Source organism: Myotis davidii, unplaced genomic scaffold (genome assembly GCF_000327345.1).
Source record: "Myotis davidii unplaced genomic scaffold, ASM32734v1 scaffold93, whole genome shotgun sequence".
Classification (NCBI taxonomy): domain Eukaryota; kingdom Metazoa; phylum Chordata; class Mammalia; order Chiroptera; family Vespertilionidae; genus Myotis; species Myotis davidii.
Window position 1 is genome coordinate 3236115 of NW_006292095.1, and position 18376 is coordinate 3254490.

Genomic DNA, 18376 nt, shown 5'->3' on the forward strand with positions numbered 1-18376 from the left:
AGGGACCAAGCAGGGTGGCTTCCTTTCCATTCTCCATCCTTCCATCTGTGACACCTGTCACCCTTACCAGGCCTCCCCCAAAGTGAGTTCAGTTCAATCCCTGAATGTAAAAGGGCACAGTGAGGGGGCGGGGGAACGCCTCCACTCCAGTGCCCCCTGATTCCCAGCAACAAGATCTGGTTGACCGGACCTGATCTCAGGATGGTGACCACAGCTGCAGAACATAGATCTGTTTCAAGAAAAGTTGGGAATGCAGACTTTCCTATGAGGCACTATTCCAAAAGGTGACAATTCATTCACATTGTGGCAAAGACACTTTCAAGAGTAACATATAGTGGGCAAAGTCAGGGCCAACCCAGGCCATTTCCTCACCTAATCTCTCTGAGGCGTGTGGACAGAACCAAGTCTCAGCTCTTCACAGGACACTTCGGGAGTATTTTTAAGCCTAAAGGACAGTAGTCTGTCTCCATTCTTGTTCTTTGGGAAGTTTTCATCATCAAAGGATATGTACATTGGGGTAATCCTCTCGAGATACAATGTTCCAGTTGCACCCATGTGACGATGACAGCACCCCTGAGAGGAAGGGAGCCAACAGATGGGGAGCAGGAAATTCTGAAAACCAAAGTAATGACAGAGATACTAAGCCTTTCCTTCACGTGTCTGACACCCCTCTTCAGGCGGCCTGCAGGCCAGGCGTCGGCTGGACCTTTACCACTTGATGTCCTGGCAGGCTGCCCTGGGCCCTGCTAGGTGGTGTGCAGGGCTGCTTGGGCCCAGGGGGAGTGGCCTCCCTGCCCCAGCCACACTCCTGGTACAGCTCCTGCGCATGGGCGCTGGTCTCCGGGGGGCCACACCGGGATGGCAGCGTAGATGCCTTTCATCTGCCACAACAGTGCCCTTCTGCATGCCTGTCATCCTCCTGGGCCTGGCCCCTGCCACTTAGGCATGACCAGTGCAGGCCAGAACCTCCACAAAGTGACAGGAGAACTTGCCCCTTTACAGCTTCAGGACCACTTCTGGATGTTCTGAAAGCCAGAGCAGCCTCAAAGCATAGCAGAACCTCTCCATCCCTTTCAAGGCTGACCTCCTGGAAGTCTTTGTTCCTCAGGGTGCGGAAGGTGAGCACTCCCACATCCTCAATGAACAGCTCCTTGGCCATGTGCCTGAAGCTGTGTACCAGGTTCCCATTGGAGCTGGCACCCTCATGGGGCCTCACCTCCTTCTCCTTCATGTCTCCAAACAGAGTGTCCATGGTGGTGTCATTCGAGGCGAGGTCACTTTGCTCCATTATCTGGACAATTTCACCCGAGGTTAACACACAGTCAGCCCCTGGGAACTATGTAAAGCTGTGGGAACATCCTTCTCAAAGGGCCTCCAGTTTCTTGTCATAACACGGGCCACAACGACGTGGAAAATCTTGTCTGGGGACAGGTTCTGCCGTCTGGTGAAATAATCCTTCACCAGACAGCCCATGATCTGCTGCGGAGACTTGGCCTGCAGAAGTGGGGGGTGATTGGTGACCCAGCACACGCTCTGCATATCGGACCCAGCAGGCGGAGGTCAGCATGGGTAGCCTAGGCTCTTCCTCATGGTGCTGGCAGTACTGACGCCCAAATGCCTTCTGACTCTCCAGGATGCTGAAGGCCGCAGTCCAGATATTGACTGTGGCATTCTCTTGGTCGTCTGTTTTTGTTTTTTTTACTACATTCCTTCTGTGTGCAGTGATCACACTTCATCTGGAGCGGGGCAGGCGGGGGCAGGCTCAAGTGACCTGGAGGAAGCACAAGGAGAGCAGTCAGTCACTGCTGGTTGCCCCTGGAGCTGCTGGCGGTATCCTTTCATCCTTGTGGAGCATCTAGGGAGGGGAAGCAGCCACAGTGCCCGAGGCCAAGTTCCAGGAGGCAGGCAGCGCTGTTGGGATCTTGCCAGAGGTGCTGGTCCGTTGGTGCCTGGCCTGGTCTTTGGAGATTGAACCTACAGGACTACTAAGGAAGCTAGTCCCCAGTTCCAACCCACCTCTGCCACCGATTGATTGGAGTCTGAGGGCCAGGAGGAGAGACCAAGAGGCCTGCCTTCCACTGCTGGCCAGTCCTCACGCCACTCACTATGATTCCCTGTTAACCATCCCCTGATCAATGGGAGCCTGTGGGCCGGGGGCGGGACCAAGTGGTCTCCCTTTTATCTGCTCACCAGTTGCTGATGCCACAGAGCCTGAGGGCCGGGGGATGGACGGGTCATCCATTCAGTCATTATGGACCCTGGATTTTTACATATATTAGGATTTGCCCAGTGCATGGATTCCTGCACATTGAAAGGAAATTAATTAGAAGAAATATATTAATGTCACTATTCGCCTTTTCTCTATACTAGAAGTATCAGAGATGAAAGAAAATTAGTAAAATGTATATGAAAAGAATATAAATTGATTAATAAATCAACAATAAAGCATGATATAACAATAATAAAGACATGATATAAAAACAACAAAAACATGTTGTGAAAACAACAAAAACATGATCTAAAAACAACATTGTTAAAAACAGTGACTGATAAATTGATTAAACTTATTCTAATATCTCCCTGTTTTTTGTGTGTTTGCTTTTATTGCAGTTATCCCATTTCTTCTCCATCATGGTTGTTTTGGAGAAGATAACTTGCTTTTGAGTTTGCGTTTCAAAGGAAGAAATATCAAATATGATAGAACTTCACATCACCCAGATGTCCTGAAAATGGAGCTGGATACAATAATTTCCTAAAAATTTGTAATAAACTCTTTTAGGGAGGTGGTGGATGTATTCTATACATAGTTCTCACAGTCATTGGGTAGTGAAGGGGCAAACTATTGCCTAATCAATATCCATTCTACCCTTCTTTTTTTTCTAATAGGACTGGAAGGAACTAGAATGTTCTTCTTTGAGAAAATATTCTTCTCAAAAAAGAAACAAACAAAAAGATTATTTTACTAAATTCCCTTAAGGCTAGGTAGGGGTGACTAATAAAATATAAAGTGGTGACCCTGGGGGCCTTTCAGAAAAGCTCATTAAAGGGAGATGATTCTGCTGGGAAGTGTGCTTTTTTGCATTCCCTATTTTTCCTTCTTCCTGCCAAAAGCATGGAGATAATGGCTGGACCTCTGCCAAACAGCTTGGACAACAAATCAACCTTGATCATGAAGCCATGCTCTAGATTGTGAAGCAGAAATACAGACGGAGGCTTTCTCCCTCCTAATCATACTACATCAGTCTTCCTTATCTGGTGTCAGTTTTTTATTATTATTATTTTTGTTTTGCTTAAAAATAGAAATTAATTCATTTATTTAAGACACTTGTATTTTCTATTATCTTCAGATTAGTCAAATCCTCTCCAGTACCAGGGATGAGCCCACTTTTCATGCTTCAAAAGTTTTGCTTTCTTATATTGCCTATCCATAAAGCAGACGTACATGGTCACAGAACTTCCAACTGTGGGAAGTCCCTGAGCTCTAAAAGGAGAGATTCTAAAAGCCTAGGTTTAGAAGAAACTAGGAAACAAATCCCTGAAACAAAGCAGGCCCTCTAGTACCTGCTGTGCAACAGAATTGTTGAAAGCCTAAGTTCAAGTACACATGAGACAGACATTTGAAAACAATCAGTTTGAGCTAGCTTGCTAACTCTAGAGAGCTCAGATGCTTGGTTCCTTAATTGTCTGTCTTAGCAAAAGCACAGTATCAGTTTTAGTGACTAAGTATAAGTACTGTTGCCTAGCAGAGAGAACATTATGGGCTTCTCCAGTTTCAGTTATGACCATATGAGAATATAAAAGATGGCCTGCTGCCTAATTTCATTTTTCCAAAGGTTCTAGGGATTCTATCACTGCTATAACAAATTGTCACAATCAGTGGTTATGAGCAATATAAATTTCTTCTCTTGCAGTTCTGAAAATCTGAAGTCCTAAAATAGGTAATCAGAGCTGTTTTTTCTAACCCTAGGGAGTATCTATTTCCTTGTGTTTTCCAGCTTTTTAGAGGCTTCCTGAATCTCTTGGCTTGTGGCCCCATTCTTCATCTTCAAAACCAGTGGTGTGGCGTATTCCAATCTCTCTGTGTTTCTTTTCATCCGTTGTCACATTGCCTTCTGTCTGACTCTAACTTTACAATCTTCCTCTTAGGAAGATCCTTGTGATTACATTGGACCAGCCAGGAAAATCTAAAAATCTCCCCATCTTCAGATTCTTATCTTAACCACAACTGCCAAGTCCCCTTTTGCCATATCAGGAGACAGATTCACATGTCCCAGAGATTAAAACAGAAACATCGCTGGGAGGTCATCATTCAGCCTACAAGGATCAAAGTCAACTTGACGTCCTCTTGAGTGTTCTTCGATAAGAACACCTATGTTTCATGTTTCCAAGATGCCCTAGACTTAGAAGCCAATCAGATGATCTAATTTTTTTGCTATTAAAACTTTTAAGAGAGCTATATTATAATAAATATACTAATTACTGTACAAAGCACTCAGATTTTCTTCAGATTCCCTGTCAGACTGCAACTGCCTCAGAATAAGAAGGAATTGGCTCTAGATAATTAAATTTTATAATGGAAGAAGTTGATATAAGCAATTGTATTGCTATTGAGAGCCTGCATGCGGCACTGCTGTATAGGCCCTAAGTGAGGGGTGTCATCAAGAGTCACTGCATAACAGTGAGTAGTGAGAGCATATAAAGGCAGTGCTCAGGAAGACAAAGAGGGTATCAAATGGAAGTAGTCAGAAAGAAGAATCTTCTTTCAAGAGTGTCTAGGGATAGTACTGCTGTAAATAGCTAGTATTAAGTAAACTTTTAATATATGTCAACGCAATAGACTAACTTATTGGTCAAAATTCTTCATAATCTCTCCCATTCAAATCCATGTCCTTAGCCATCTAACTGTGCAGTTCCTCCACCAAAGACAGAATATAATTCAGTGGTCCATGATGTTAAGCTTATCTGCATGACTTATGTGGCCAACAAGGTGTCACTAAATGAGAAAGACACAAGGGTTAAATGCGCTTGCTAGTTTGTGCTTGACCTCTGGTGTTTCTTGCCGGGTTGTTTCTCAGCATCTAGAAGGGTTCAGGAATCTGGAGAAGGGCTGGGGGTAAATTAATACAAATTAGAAATATAAATTTGGAATACATGGGGGAGCCAGAGGAGACCTAGCTTCAGTAACCAAGTTCTTTCCTATCTCCAGACCAGGGCGCTTTTTCCCCACATTTTGGCCTATAGCAAAGCAGATATACATATCAAAAGGTAAAGTTTGGTATACAGTAGGCATTGCCAGGTTGGGAGAAATGCCTTCGGCTGTTCAGCTGTTTGGCCAGCAGGAGATAATAACATGTAGATTTTCAGGCTTGGGGAAATGCTTTCAGCTATTTCCGCAGCAGGTAATATGATTCTTCCACCCTGCTGAAGCCTTAAGTTCCATCAACCTTTTGATGAAACTTCTTGCATTTATGACATGCTGGAATTAGCCTCCAGCAGTTTCTGCCATAGAAGCAGAAAAATATCCTTGCCTAACTCCCTGGCCCAAGGAAGATGAGGGGAATATGGAGTAGAAGCACCCCAGTGAAACTTCTAGCTTAGAGTTTGCCCAGTTGATCCTCAGATATCTGAGAAATTGATTCTTATTATTGCACGCCACTGAAATTTCTGTGATTATTTATGTCAGGTTGCTTATTTCCTGAGTCAGCCAGGAATCTTTCTAAGTTTTTAAATGTATTAATTCATCTAACCATCCTCTGAATCTTATAAAGTAGTTACTGTTCTCTATATTTTGCATTTAAGGAAACTAGGCATAGGCTATTAACAAACTTACTCTAAGTCATACAATTAATAAAAACTGGAGCTACAATTTGAATTTAGGTCACATGTCCACTTAGTTCTTAACTATAGGATCATACTTGGGCCACAGCCACAGATATGTTTCCTTTCTGACTATCCTCTACTCCTTATAATCCATTTTAAATCATTTCTAAAATATTGAGGTTTAAAAATTTTTTGTGAGTATGCTGAATGAGTCTGGGTTCTGAACCCACTATCAATAAGAGATGCAAGATTACCCAGATATGAACAAATATTTCCTTTGACAATTCATTACCCACATTTCCAAGGTCTGATCTGGTAAAGCCAAGGACATGTGCCTAGAAATCAACCATGGTGTGACTCAGCTGACAGCCAGTTTCAGAAGACTAGCCATGTTTGAGATTTTTTACAAATAATATCTTCATTCCTAGCCTCAAACTCCTGAAAAATTTTATTCTTTTTGGAAACTTTTGGAAGCTGAGTTCACAGAAAAAGGATAGAGGCCTAGTGGGTAAGAGGTCATCTACAGGATGAGACTTCAGGAATCCCAAACATGAACCTAAACATATGTACTAGAGAGTGGGATTTTCCTGAGGCAAAGAATTAACAGAGACTAGAATGAGAACCAGGAGATTCTGATGTTTCCAGATAAAAATAGAAGGCCAAGAAGTTTACTTAGACCCAAAAGTAATAAATGATTCAGGGATAATTACCCATGGGCAATGAGAATGAAGATTCTTAAAATATGACTTATATGGCACCTGCTATCTTTTGTCTGATAGCGATTAGGAGGAAAAGCCATAAAAACAAGCTAATAATGATATTGTGGGAGGTATTAAAGGAGTGGAAAGCCAGGAAGACCATTTCTGCTACTTAGCCAATGATGATTATGATGATAAGGATGAGGATGACATCAGACATTATTTATTGAACATTTATTATATTAATTTTAAATAGAACTTCTCAATTTAATTTTTCAAAGCAACCCTATAAGGGACATACTAACATTATATCTCTTTATAGATGTAGGATTTAAGACTTGGAAAGCTTAAATTATTCTGTGAAGTCACAGGGTAGTCAAAGGTGAAACTGTTATGCAAATACAGAAAGTTAACTTATTGTCTCTTAACAAATAAATAAATCAACACAAAATTCTGAAAACAGAGGAAGTGGTCACCATTTTAAAAATGGTGACAGATTCACTTGGAATTTCTGTGGACAGATGAAGGGGCACATATGTTTCTGGCCAATGAGAAAATCTGTGATATGTGTGAAAAGAGGTACCATGTTAAAACTCTTGACCACCACATTTCCCTGACTGGCTAGGATGAGTTCATTAGGAACCTCATTCATCCTGGCCGCTACCAAATATATCCAGTCTATCCAACAGAAGCTCTATCCTGTCCCTGTTTGACACATTGCTTCTCTGCTTTTCAGAATGCACCGTCATGCAGGGTGAAGGCTGCCATGGCAGGCAGAAGAAATGCATTAGAACAGGGTGGGAGGGAACATTCTACAAGCCCAGGAGCCCGAGTAAGGAGTTCTTCCCAAGACAGTAGGAGATGACTAAGCCAGAGCAGTAGAGAAAAACAGTCTGGAGGTGGCTAGAGAAATAGCCAGAGGTGGATATAAGTGCCTAATCTTTGGAATCAGAACATGAAGACCATGAAAAATAGGTTAGGGACAAATTGGGTAGGTAGGCAACCTGGGTGGCAGCTTACTGTTTGAAACTGGTTTTTCTGAACCTGGAGGTGATGATGTTTGAATGTGTTGGTTCTGCATAAAGTACCAGGCTAGAGGTTTGCATTGTTGGGACAGGGGTCAAGGCTTAAGCCTTGTTCTGATTGATGCAGGCCTAAACCCTGGGCTCACAGCTTGCCAATTCCTCCCTCAGGAAGCCTGGTCCTTAAGCTACTAGCTGCTAGCTGGAATCGAACCCTAAAATAAGCTGGCCTTCGGGAACCACAGTGCAGCCATATTGTCTGATCATAAGGATCTCCTTTAATTGTCATTTCTGGTGCAGCCTCTTTTCAATTAATACCACCAGTGTTTACTCTCATACATGGACACATATCCGCGTGACCCTGGCTCTTCCCTACGCTCACCCATTGCCTACACCCAGGCCTGCAGTCACATTTGTTTTCCCTGGTTTCATTCTGTCACCTCCAGTCATAGGCATACCTAAATGCAGAAGGAAATCTTCCTAGGACAATGGATATTTAATTAAGAGTGATAGAAATTGACAGTGAAGTGCTGTCCACAGTACTTTTTTTTTTTTTTGCCTATTTCTATCAAATTAATTCACCTCCTTTTCTACTCTGGCTTGTATTATAAGAAGCTGACCCATAAAAACTTTATTTGCAAGGCTCTCTTGCTAATAGGTTGAATCCAGATAATAGGAGTCATTGGCAGGAGACTGGAGAGTAGACGGAAGGGAGAGGCCAGGGAATTTCTCTTCCCCAGCCCCTCAGCTTTGAGCTGTATCTCTGGAAATGACTGTCTCCTGCATGGTACCAGCGCCCATCAAACACTCCCCTCTGTGGACCCACCTTCTATGTGCAGCCTCTGACACGGGCCCAGTGTCCACTGGATAACAAGAGCTCCTAAGGTCTGCTAACACCATCTCCTCCCTGTTTCTCCAGCTCCAGAGGTGACCGCAGTTTCCTGTGCAACTCCTCTTTGAACTTGCAGCTCCTCCAGTATGTTGTAACTCCGTACTAAAATGTTTCTATTGACTGGAACGGGCCTGACATAAATGGAAAAGCACATGCAAGCAGCATCGGGAAAGGAAAAAGTGAGAGTGTAGAGAAAAAAAAAGATTGCAGGGCAATGAAGCTGAGTTTGAAATCGCACATTTTGTCCGGAGGTTGACTCTAATGCAGGAGACTGAATGGGACCATTTGAGGCTGCAAATGTAGTGGTCACTGGCTCCTAGAAGTTGCCTAGGATTGCTTATTGCCGTGGAGATCAGAACTTCCCTGCCCTGATTTGTCCAAGAGGGTATTGGTCTGGGCCATCTTCCTTCTGCATATGTGGTCTAGAAATGACTTGTTTTCAGGAAAATTTTTGTTGAGATTCAAATACTGTCATAAAATGTCTTCATCACAATGAAAATGCAAAGTACAAAGTTGCCGTTCTGCATCACATCACAGAAGGATGCGGGGACATTATTCAAATGTGTTCAGGGCAATTGCTGCACATGCACTTGCAGGCTGACAGGGACTTAAAAATAGCACTTTCCACTAACAGGAAAATAAAAAAAGACTCTTTGGTAACAAAACAAGGGACTGTTCTCTTTGTTTCATTTTTATACAGACACCAGCCCCCTCGCCAGACTCTTTGCAGAGTTACAGTTTTCCAGGAAATGTAAGGGACACGCAGGAGTTATGATAAGAGGACTCCAGGGAGGAAGACACAAAGCCAGGGACAGGAGAGCTTAGGACCACTATCTCCCTCTTGCTGCCAGCTGTCTCCCAGCGATCGGTACTGCTCTCCTGCCATTGTAGGGTACCTAGGCCTACTGACGCTACCTGGAACTGTCCATAGAGATGTTGCAAGTTGTGGTTTGGGAAGGAAAGAAATAATTTGTAGAAAGTTTGTGTGGTCATTGATTTAGAGATTTGCTTTTCACTTATCAATTTATATTGCGAATGGAAAATCCAGACACAGAAAAGCTAAGTGATTTGTCCCAAATCCCTTAGCTTGCTAGGGGCAGAGCAAGAAAGTGGGATCCCAAACCATTGTTTTTGTTTTTTGTTTTTGTTTTTCATTTTAAAAAAATTGACAGTATGTTAATTAAAAATGTGAACAGTTAAGCAAAGGAAGGGCTGTTGTAGAAGAAGCAACAGGAGAGAGCCTAGATGAGGCTGCTTTGGCTCACTGAGAAATTAAAGTCGCAGTGACAGAAGTTAGCTCACTGGGCAGTCAGAGAAAAGGGGGTCCTTGGAGACAGGTCCAGGGGGCAAGCCTGGGATAAGCTGCCACTGCCCGCTGCTCCCTGGCTGCAAGTCTCATGGGGACCCATAAACTTTAGGAGAAAGAGCAGAGATACAAGATGTGGGTATGCTCTAGTGTGAGCACACTGTAGGTCCTTTATCTTGAGGCTTTTTATCTCTCTTTGGTCAGGAGGAATCCTAGACGAGGTCTCAGGGGAGGGCCTTAACAGAATATTCATTAGTTTTTCAGGTGTGTCCTTTAATCTGTTGATTCATCAAAATGTGCATGTCAGGGGTTATTTTCTGGTTAGCTTCATTTTTTATTGTTGACAGTATTACCAATATCCCCTGTTCCTCCCCAATGTTTTTTATACTCTAACTAGAGGCCTGGTGCATGAAATTCATGCACAGAGGGGAGGTGGCGGGCATCCCTCAGCCAGGCCTGCACCCTTTCCAATCTGGGATCCCTCAGGGGATGCTAGGATCGCTGGCTCCTAACCACTTGCCTGCCTGCTTGCCTGCCTGCCTGATTGCCCCTAACCCCTCTACCTGCCTGCCTAACTGTCCCTAACCACCTCTGACTTGCCCTGTACCCAGGACCCAGAATTCCCTCTTCTGGCTGGTCACAGGCACCCAGGACCTGGTGGAGAATGCACAGAGGATCAGATTAACATTGAGGAATTTTAGTTCAAGTCCCTCCTGGCTACTTCTAGATGATGGAACTGGGGCATGTGGCCTCTCTGAGCTTTATTTTTTCTCATCAACAAATAGGGCATAAAGTCACAAACCATAACTGCTTCATAGAGTGTTATGCCGATAAGATAAATTGAAGCATAGAAAAAAATGTAAAAAATATGACAAGTTTGTAGATGTTAGAACAAAACAAGGGTCCATGGATTTTTTTCTGAAGCACCAGATAGTCAATATTTTAAGTTTTCAGACCAAATTTAGTTTTTGTTGCAACTACTCTGCCATTGTGGTGCAAAAGCAGCCATGGAAAATAGCCAAATGAATGAATGTGGCTGTGTTCCAATAAAACTTTACTTACAAACAGGCAGAGGTGTGAATTTAGCCTGTGGGCCATCGGTTGCCAATCTTGGAGAGAAAGTCCTCCCACTATGTTCAGTGCATCTTTGCTAAAATAACCTCCTTGCCTCCTCCTCCACCACATCCCTTCCCTAGCTTGGGGCTTGATGACTCAGCCCAAGCCTTATTTTTGGATCACCAGCTTTTTAAGGCAAAACATAGCTCACTAGAGGGTTTAAAAACAGTCATCTGCAGCAAGGAGAAAAAAAATAGCTAAAAGCACATTTATAACCACAATCACAGCCATCTTTCTTTATGAATATGTTTATGTCTGCTTTTGGACACACAGCCACATATATAAAGTGATATATAAAAAGGCTGTATCTGTGGATAGAAAAATATATCAGTGGATTTCATTGAAGCTGTAGGGCTAGATTTAAGCATAAACAACAACGCTTGATATTTATATCCCAGTTCTCACTTTTTAAAAGCACATTTACATTGACTTTCACTCTCACTATGAAATTATGAGGGGCTTTTGACAGATTTGAGAGGACACAGATACTTAGAAGCACAATCTAACTGGTTGCTAGCTTGGGGTCAATCGCGTTTAGAAGCTCTGTCTTATGAACCCAATTGAATGTTTTTCCCTCAGACCGAGACCTGTGTTTAGCCACAGAGTGATGCTTTAGCTACGGTCATGCTTCTGTTTTATTTAACTTTATTAAATTTATTGGAGTGACATTGGTTAATAAGATTTGGTCACACTTCTTATGAATTCCCTATGAGAGCCTCGTGAAGTTTATCTTCTTTGAGGAAATCACCTTCACCCCCTTTGATTAAAATGATCGCTGTTAATTCATCATAAAGAGTATTTTAAATGCTCTGGGGTGGGTGGAAGTCTACCTAATGAATCCTCTAAAGGAACTGGGGACTGATCATTCTTGGGCTAGGGGTGAGCTAATCACGTGTGGGTGAGCTGGAATTAGGAATGACCTTCAGGCTAAATGCATGCCATGTCTCTGATTTTCCTGAAATCCCTGCTCGGCGGTCTCCAGTCTTGAAACAGAGGAGGTAGGCGTCTGCAGAAGAAGGCTAAGGGATGCAGCCCAGATGCTGACTTCACCTTAGGAGACTAGTGAAGAAGCTTCATGGTGGCGTTGGAACAACTGAGTCAGGCAGCTGATGAATAAAATTCAGATAACTCACTAAGACACCAACAGAGAGGGTACTCTTCAATGGCTGGGCCACACAGCTCAGCCAAAGGAAAATAAATAGCCTCTAATGCAAGTGCAGGATGGTATCAACCCAGAGCAGAGGGACACATAAAACAGTACCTTCTTTTCCAAGGGAACCTGCTGTTGAGGAACTATCTTGGGACCTGGAAAGGTCTGAAATGCACCAAGAAGTCCTCATAATTAACATAGCATCCATATCTATATGAAGCTGTAGTCATATACCTTTTCCTGACGTCCACCTGAAAACGGCCGTGGTTGAAGTCTGAGCTGAGAATGATGGAGATGAGAGGACAGGCTAAGGCCAATTTATAATGACATATGGTCAATAAGAATTTATTGGAATAAATTGAATTTGAATACAAAATTTGTCAAGCACTACTTGTGCTTCAAATATTTAAAAACAACAAACAAAACAAAAATAAGAACTTCCAAATTTAGAAAGCTAGTCATTTGCCCTTTTATTCTATTTTAAAAAATTATTCTATTAATAAAACGGTAATATGCAAATTGATCCTAACAGTGGAATGGCCAGAACAACTGGTCGCTATGACGGGCACTGACCACCAGGGGGTAGATGCTCAATGCAGGAGCTGCCCTCTGGTGGTCAGTGTGCTCACACAGGGGGAGCTCTGCTCAACCACAAGCCAGGCTGACGGCTGGGAGTGCAGCAGTGGTGGTGGGAACCTCTCCCACCTCCTTGGCAGCACAGAGGATGTCTGACTGCAGCTTAGGCCCGCTGCCTGTGGGAAGGGGGCTTAAGCCATCAGTCAGACATTCCCCTAGGGTTCCTAGGCTGTGAGAGGGATGTTTGACTGCTAGCTTAAGCCCATTCCCCCTGGGGAGCGGGCCTAAACCGGCAGGTAGACATCCGTCAAGGGGTCCCAGACTGTGAGAGGGTGCAGGCCTGGCTGAGGGACCCTCCACCCGAGTGCACAAATTTTCATGCACAAGGTCTCTAGTTTATTTATATTTGAGAGAGAAAGAGAGAGAAAGAGATGAAGGAAAAGAGAAAAAACTTTTAAAAAGCATCAATTTGTTTTTCTACTTATTTATGCACTCATTGTTTGGTTCTTGTATGTACACTGACAGGGATCAAACCTACAGCCTTCACATATAAGGACAGTGCATTAACCAAATGAGCTACTCAGCTAGGACTATTACAATTCTTAAAGAGCATTGTATTCAAGAACCTGTGGGCTAAATAGGCCTTTATGATTTGGGCAAGCCAGCTGACCATGCTGTGGAACAAGAATGATTTCTCTGAAAACCTGCTCCAAATAAACGGCTGCCATCTCAGAGGTTCATTTTTAAGTTTAGGACTGCTGGGTGTGTGTGTGTGTGTGTGTGTGTGTGTGTGTGTGTGTGTTTGTGTTTACTCAACACCTCCCAATCCCCTTGCTGTCCCACAAAATGAATACCCAATCTTTCAGCAGCATAATCCTCCAATCATTATTTTTTCAAAGCCCTCATGTGAATATATTCACTTATTTCCATTGCTTCCTATCCTTTATCAAATGAAAAATTGTTTGCCAGAAATAAATGCTTCCAGCAGCACCTTCTACTCGCAGCCCATTATATTCCCTGAAGAAATCTGCTGTGCCTCCCATGGGCTTTATCTCTATTGTGTGGAGTAAATAGAATCACCGAAGCTATATTTCTTTTCTTTCTTAAACAGCAACAAAAGAGAAATAAGGAAGAAGAGGGCCCATGATGTTATTTCCTGATTATACTCACAATTAGGGGGATAAAAACCATGCCATGGAAGCTAGAGAAGGATCTCAGTGCATGTCCACACACCATGAACCTCCTAACTCATCACTTGGCTGATGCAGTGAGGAAAATACCCCAGTAGAATCCGAGGTCTCCAAATTTATATCTTCAAAGAGATTCAAGGGGAGGCTTGAAGAAGGGAATGCTGTTAAAAATGCACATGTTAAAATATACCACATCATTAAAGCTAAGAACGAAAGGAAAAGGAAGTTCAGCTCCTCTCCTCTACTTATAAATGAGTCCCTCAAGGAGATAGATGGCAAGAATGTATTCCTTGCTACCTACCCTCTTTGGTCTCATTGTGTGTGTGCAGAATCACTTTTGCCACCTCCAACTATATTTCTTGTACAAATCAGGGCCCACAGCTCCTCAGAGCTCCTAAGGCTAAATTCATTTTCACACAAGGCCCCATGGAATACAAAAATATTAGTAAACAAAGATTGGGGACACTAGGAAGTTTCACTTCTTATGTTAAAAAGAAACAAACAAACAAAAGAAGTGAGTGTGATTTGCAAAGATAGCCAGCTCAGAGATGGACAAAGGGGACTTAGTGGATATTTCCACGGGGCCGAAATGAAGTGGTGATTCATGCTGATTTGCTGAGAAAGGGGATGATTGTATATTTGCTTGAGAGGCCAGGGGTGGGAAGAGAAGCTGAACAGTCAAGATTGCCCATGCATATTGTTCACTGTATCTGTGTTATATTAGAAAGTATATGGAACTGTAAGTGAGAAAACCTGGGCATGCACTCCAGCTGCAGTAATAGCCCATGATAACTGTATGACTTTGGGATGTCATTCAAACTACCTAAAGCTCAGTTTCTTTCCTTACATGTACATCGGGGATAAGCGTTTTGGTTAGCTTCAAATTACTTTATGATAATCAAATGAGAAAATGCATTAAAAACATTGTGGAAACTATTAAGTGGTTGTAAGCATTTTCACAGTTTATAAGGGGCTCAAGCAATCCAGGTGTTACTAAGGCAGTGGTTTCCAGTCTTTCAAAAATTATTTCTAAATATGATTGTTATTAAAACTTGGCTAACATATAGGTAGTTGCTGTAGCTATATAACGAACCTATTATTTTGGACTGTTTCTGTTCATTAGTTACATTCCATAGCATTGCTTTTTGGGTACTTAGCATATAAATTGATAAATGAACCATTGTTCTAATTTAATTAGATTTGGGACAATATTTTTAGCACATAATGACTTTCTAATTTATAAATTTACATTTGGGCTTTTTGAATTGGTTTGGGTGAGTAATAATAATCCTTCATAGTTATATGGCATTTTATAGTTTACTGAAAACACTTTCACATAATTTTAACTCATTTTATTCTCATAAAAACTCTATGGAGTATGGAGAGCATGGATTATTATTTATATTTTGCATATGATAAGGCTAAGATTTGTAGAGTTTATATGACTTTCTCAATGTCATATAGTAAGTGACCAGATCCAGGCCAAGAAACCATAAGGGCAAGAACTCTTTCCATTACATAATAGAATTTGTCCCTAATCCCAACCCTAATTCTAAGATCCTAATACTACCACCTGACCTTCCCACACATCTGAAAGCTTTGGGGTACTTGTGGCCAGTACAATAATTGGTAGTTTGTAAATTAATTAATTTGTTGTATTACTGCCACTCAGATAATGACAAAAGCCATCTCTCTTTTTGGAAAAGGGGAAATATTGTGAGAATAGCCGTCAGGCACCTAGATTTCTTGTTTGTTCCATCTGGATAAATATTGGTTCTTAAGGGTCTCTCACCAGCAGGCTCCTTAGGTGGCTTTTCAAAAAAAAGTGACTTCACAACACTTTCCCTGGGGTCAAGACTCTCCCACACTTGCCTTATAGGTAATTTATTTTTTCCCTTGGTGATTCTTATGGTCCATGAGAAAGAACAACCAAAATGGAAGCCACTGTGACTTTTATTACCAAATCTTAGAAGGGACATACCATTCATTTTGTTGTGTTCTATGGGTTGCACAGACCAACCTTGATCTGTGAGCTGAATACCAGGAGACAGAGATTATGGGACCATCTCAGAATTTGGTGGGGATGGGGTAGTAGTAGCTTCACAGATGTTGCTCAGGCCATCAAAGGCTAAAGGCTGTTAAAGGAGAAATGACCATTCCCTCCAGATCATGAGAAAGCAACAAGCATTGCAGCACCCCTCCTGCCACTATAGTGAGGAAGAATGAGAAGACCTCTACAAATAAGGTTCCACATGCCCATGGGGACTGTGGAATCATTGCCCATGTGTCTGAGTCAGGCAATGGTAGAATTCTGAGAAGCAGAGGGCCCCAGGCAATCTCACGGTTGTGGTGAGAGAATACAGCAACAGATGGTGTGAAGATTACTCATTTTTTAAAATTTGTCTTTATTGTTGGAAGTATTACAGATGTCCCCCCCTCTCCCCATGGAGCCCCTCCTCCCCACTCCCACCCCTTCCCAGGCCTTCATCGAACTCTTGTCTGTATCCATGCTGGAGGCCAGGTACAGACCTGGAATTGTGATGTTCCTAAAGCCAGTTTGGGTTTTTTCCAGTAGATGATGGTAGTCACCACAAAGTTTGAGCTGAGTAACAGCTAGCTGTATTCTGCTATGAGATTATAGTAAAAACAAGTGATTCAGACATTTACTAAATACACAAGTAGGCATAAAGCAGTATGCTGAATTCCAACTTCCTGTCCTGAAATTACATCAAACCAATCCTGGATTAAAAGCTCACTTACTGCAGGTGGAACAATATTCAAAAGAAGGGATTCTGATCAATAGAGTATCATAACTAGAGTCCTCAGATCCTGAAGCTGGTTATGGGACCATGTAGAGATCAAGCCTCTGGTGTTATTCTTTAGAAAAGAACTTGCCATTCTGGTTAGATATTCAAGCGAAAATGAGGGTGTCTTTACATGATTCTAGCCACAACACACATTTTGAATAGCACTAACCTTATCTATGACAACCCATCATGTTAATTCCTAAAGTCTCTGATATCGATGGCAGGTAAAGTTAGCTGAAGTATCTATATTTATTATTCATGTGTTAAAATAACTTAGTGTTTTCAAAGCATGTAGCCTGGCATAAAGTCAACACTATGCATTTTTTCAGTTTAAACAAAAGAAAAAAAAATAGCTACCCTATAATGTAGTTTTAATTAACACACAAATTATATCACACTGTTTAGGCTGATGTAATTTTCAGTAAATTACAGAATGCGTGGAGTTGCTAATAGTCTAAACAAAACTTACAGGTGACCAAAGATTCGATATAGTGAGTTGCATCTCAGTAGATGCTATAGTGGAAGACAGAGGATAGGTACAGACTTGGCTCCTCCCCCTGCCAGATGCCAGGGAGTTTCACCTAAAAGTCTGGAGAGAAAGATGGGCCTGACATGATAAAGATTGCTTGAAAGTGACTAAACTAAGTTGTCTGTTCCACAGGTTTAAAACAATGCAATAATTGCTCTAGCATGTAAACTTCTGTCTCAAGCCCTTTCAGATTCTACAGTGGTGTCAGTCATTACCTTAGGGGCGTGCTCAACACTGTGGAATTCTCAGTGTTTGACATTCCAATCTTCCTGAAGCTAAAAGCTATGCATTTTATCAGATTTTAATTTCCACTCCATCACCCCAAATCTGATGTTTTTATCGCTTTATTGAGTTATGGGTGGAAAATGACTATTTACATTCTTTATGCCCTTGAAATGTTCTCCCCAAATAAATCCTCATTGCCCCCATCTCTATGGTAATCAGCAAGTCTCTCCCCTCACCAATGGCAGCTGTGTCTAAACCACCCATCTGCTCACACATCAGCAGAATGGATATTCCCATGGGTTCAAGAGTAAGAGCCTATTTTATTTCTATCAAGGTAAAATTTGCATAACATAAAATTAACTATTTAAAAACTTATGATTTAGTAATATTTCTAACATTAATGTTGTGCAACCACCGTCTCTAGTTACAAAATGTTTTCATCAACTCCAAATGGAACACCATACTCATTAAACAATCAAGTCTCATTACTCCCTCCCCAGAGCACCCAGCAACCAGCACTCTGAACTCAGTTTCTATGGTTTTACCTATCATATAGTTTATATAAATGGAATTATACAATATGTTGCCTTCTGTGTCTAACCTCTTGCACTGAACATAGTGTTTTCAAATTTTATCTGTGTGCCAACAGGTATGGGAACTTCATTTCTCTTTATGGCTGGATAATATTCTATTTTGTGTATGTAGTATATTTTGTTTATCCATTCACCCACTTATGGACACTTAGGTTGTTACCACCTTTTGACTATTGTGAATTATGATGCTTTGAATATCCATATAGGAATATTTGCTTGAGTGCTTGTATTCCACTTGGGGGCGGGGGAGGTATATACCAAGGTGGATCATTGCTGGGTCAAACAATAGTTTTATGCTTAACTTTTTAAAATACTGCCAAATTTTTCCACAGCAGCTGCACCTTTTTACATTCCCACCAACAATGTATAAGGGGTGTAAAGGTTCCCGTTTCTCTATTCCCTTGCCAAAACTTGTTTTCTTTTTAACTTTTCAATTACAGCTACTCTACAGG

The 18376-nt window shown here is 41.9% G+C and overlaps 1 pseudogene; it reads right to left on the reverse strand.

Annotated features, from left to right (window-relative positions):
- Nucleotides 1-746: 746 nt before the first annotated feature.
- Nucleotides 747-3444, reverse strand: LOC102756397 (annotated as a pseudogene).
- Between the last annotated feature and the right edge of the window lie 14932 nt (nucleotides 3445-18376).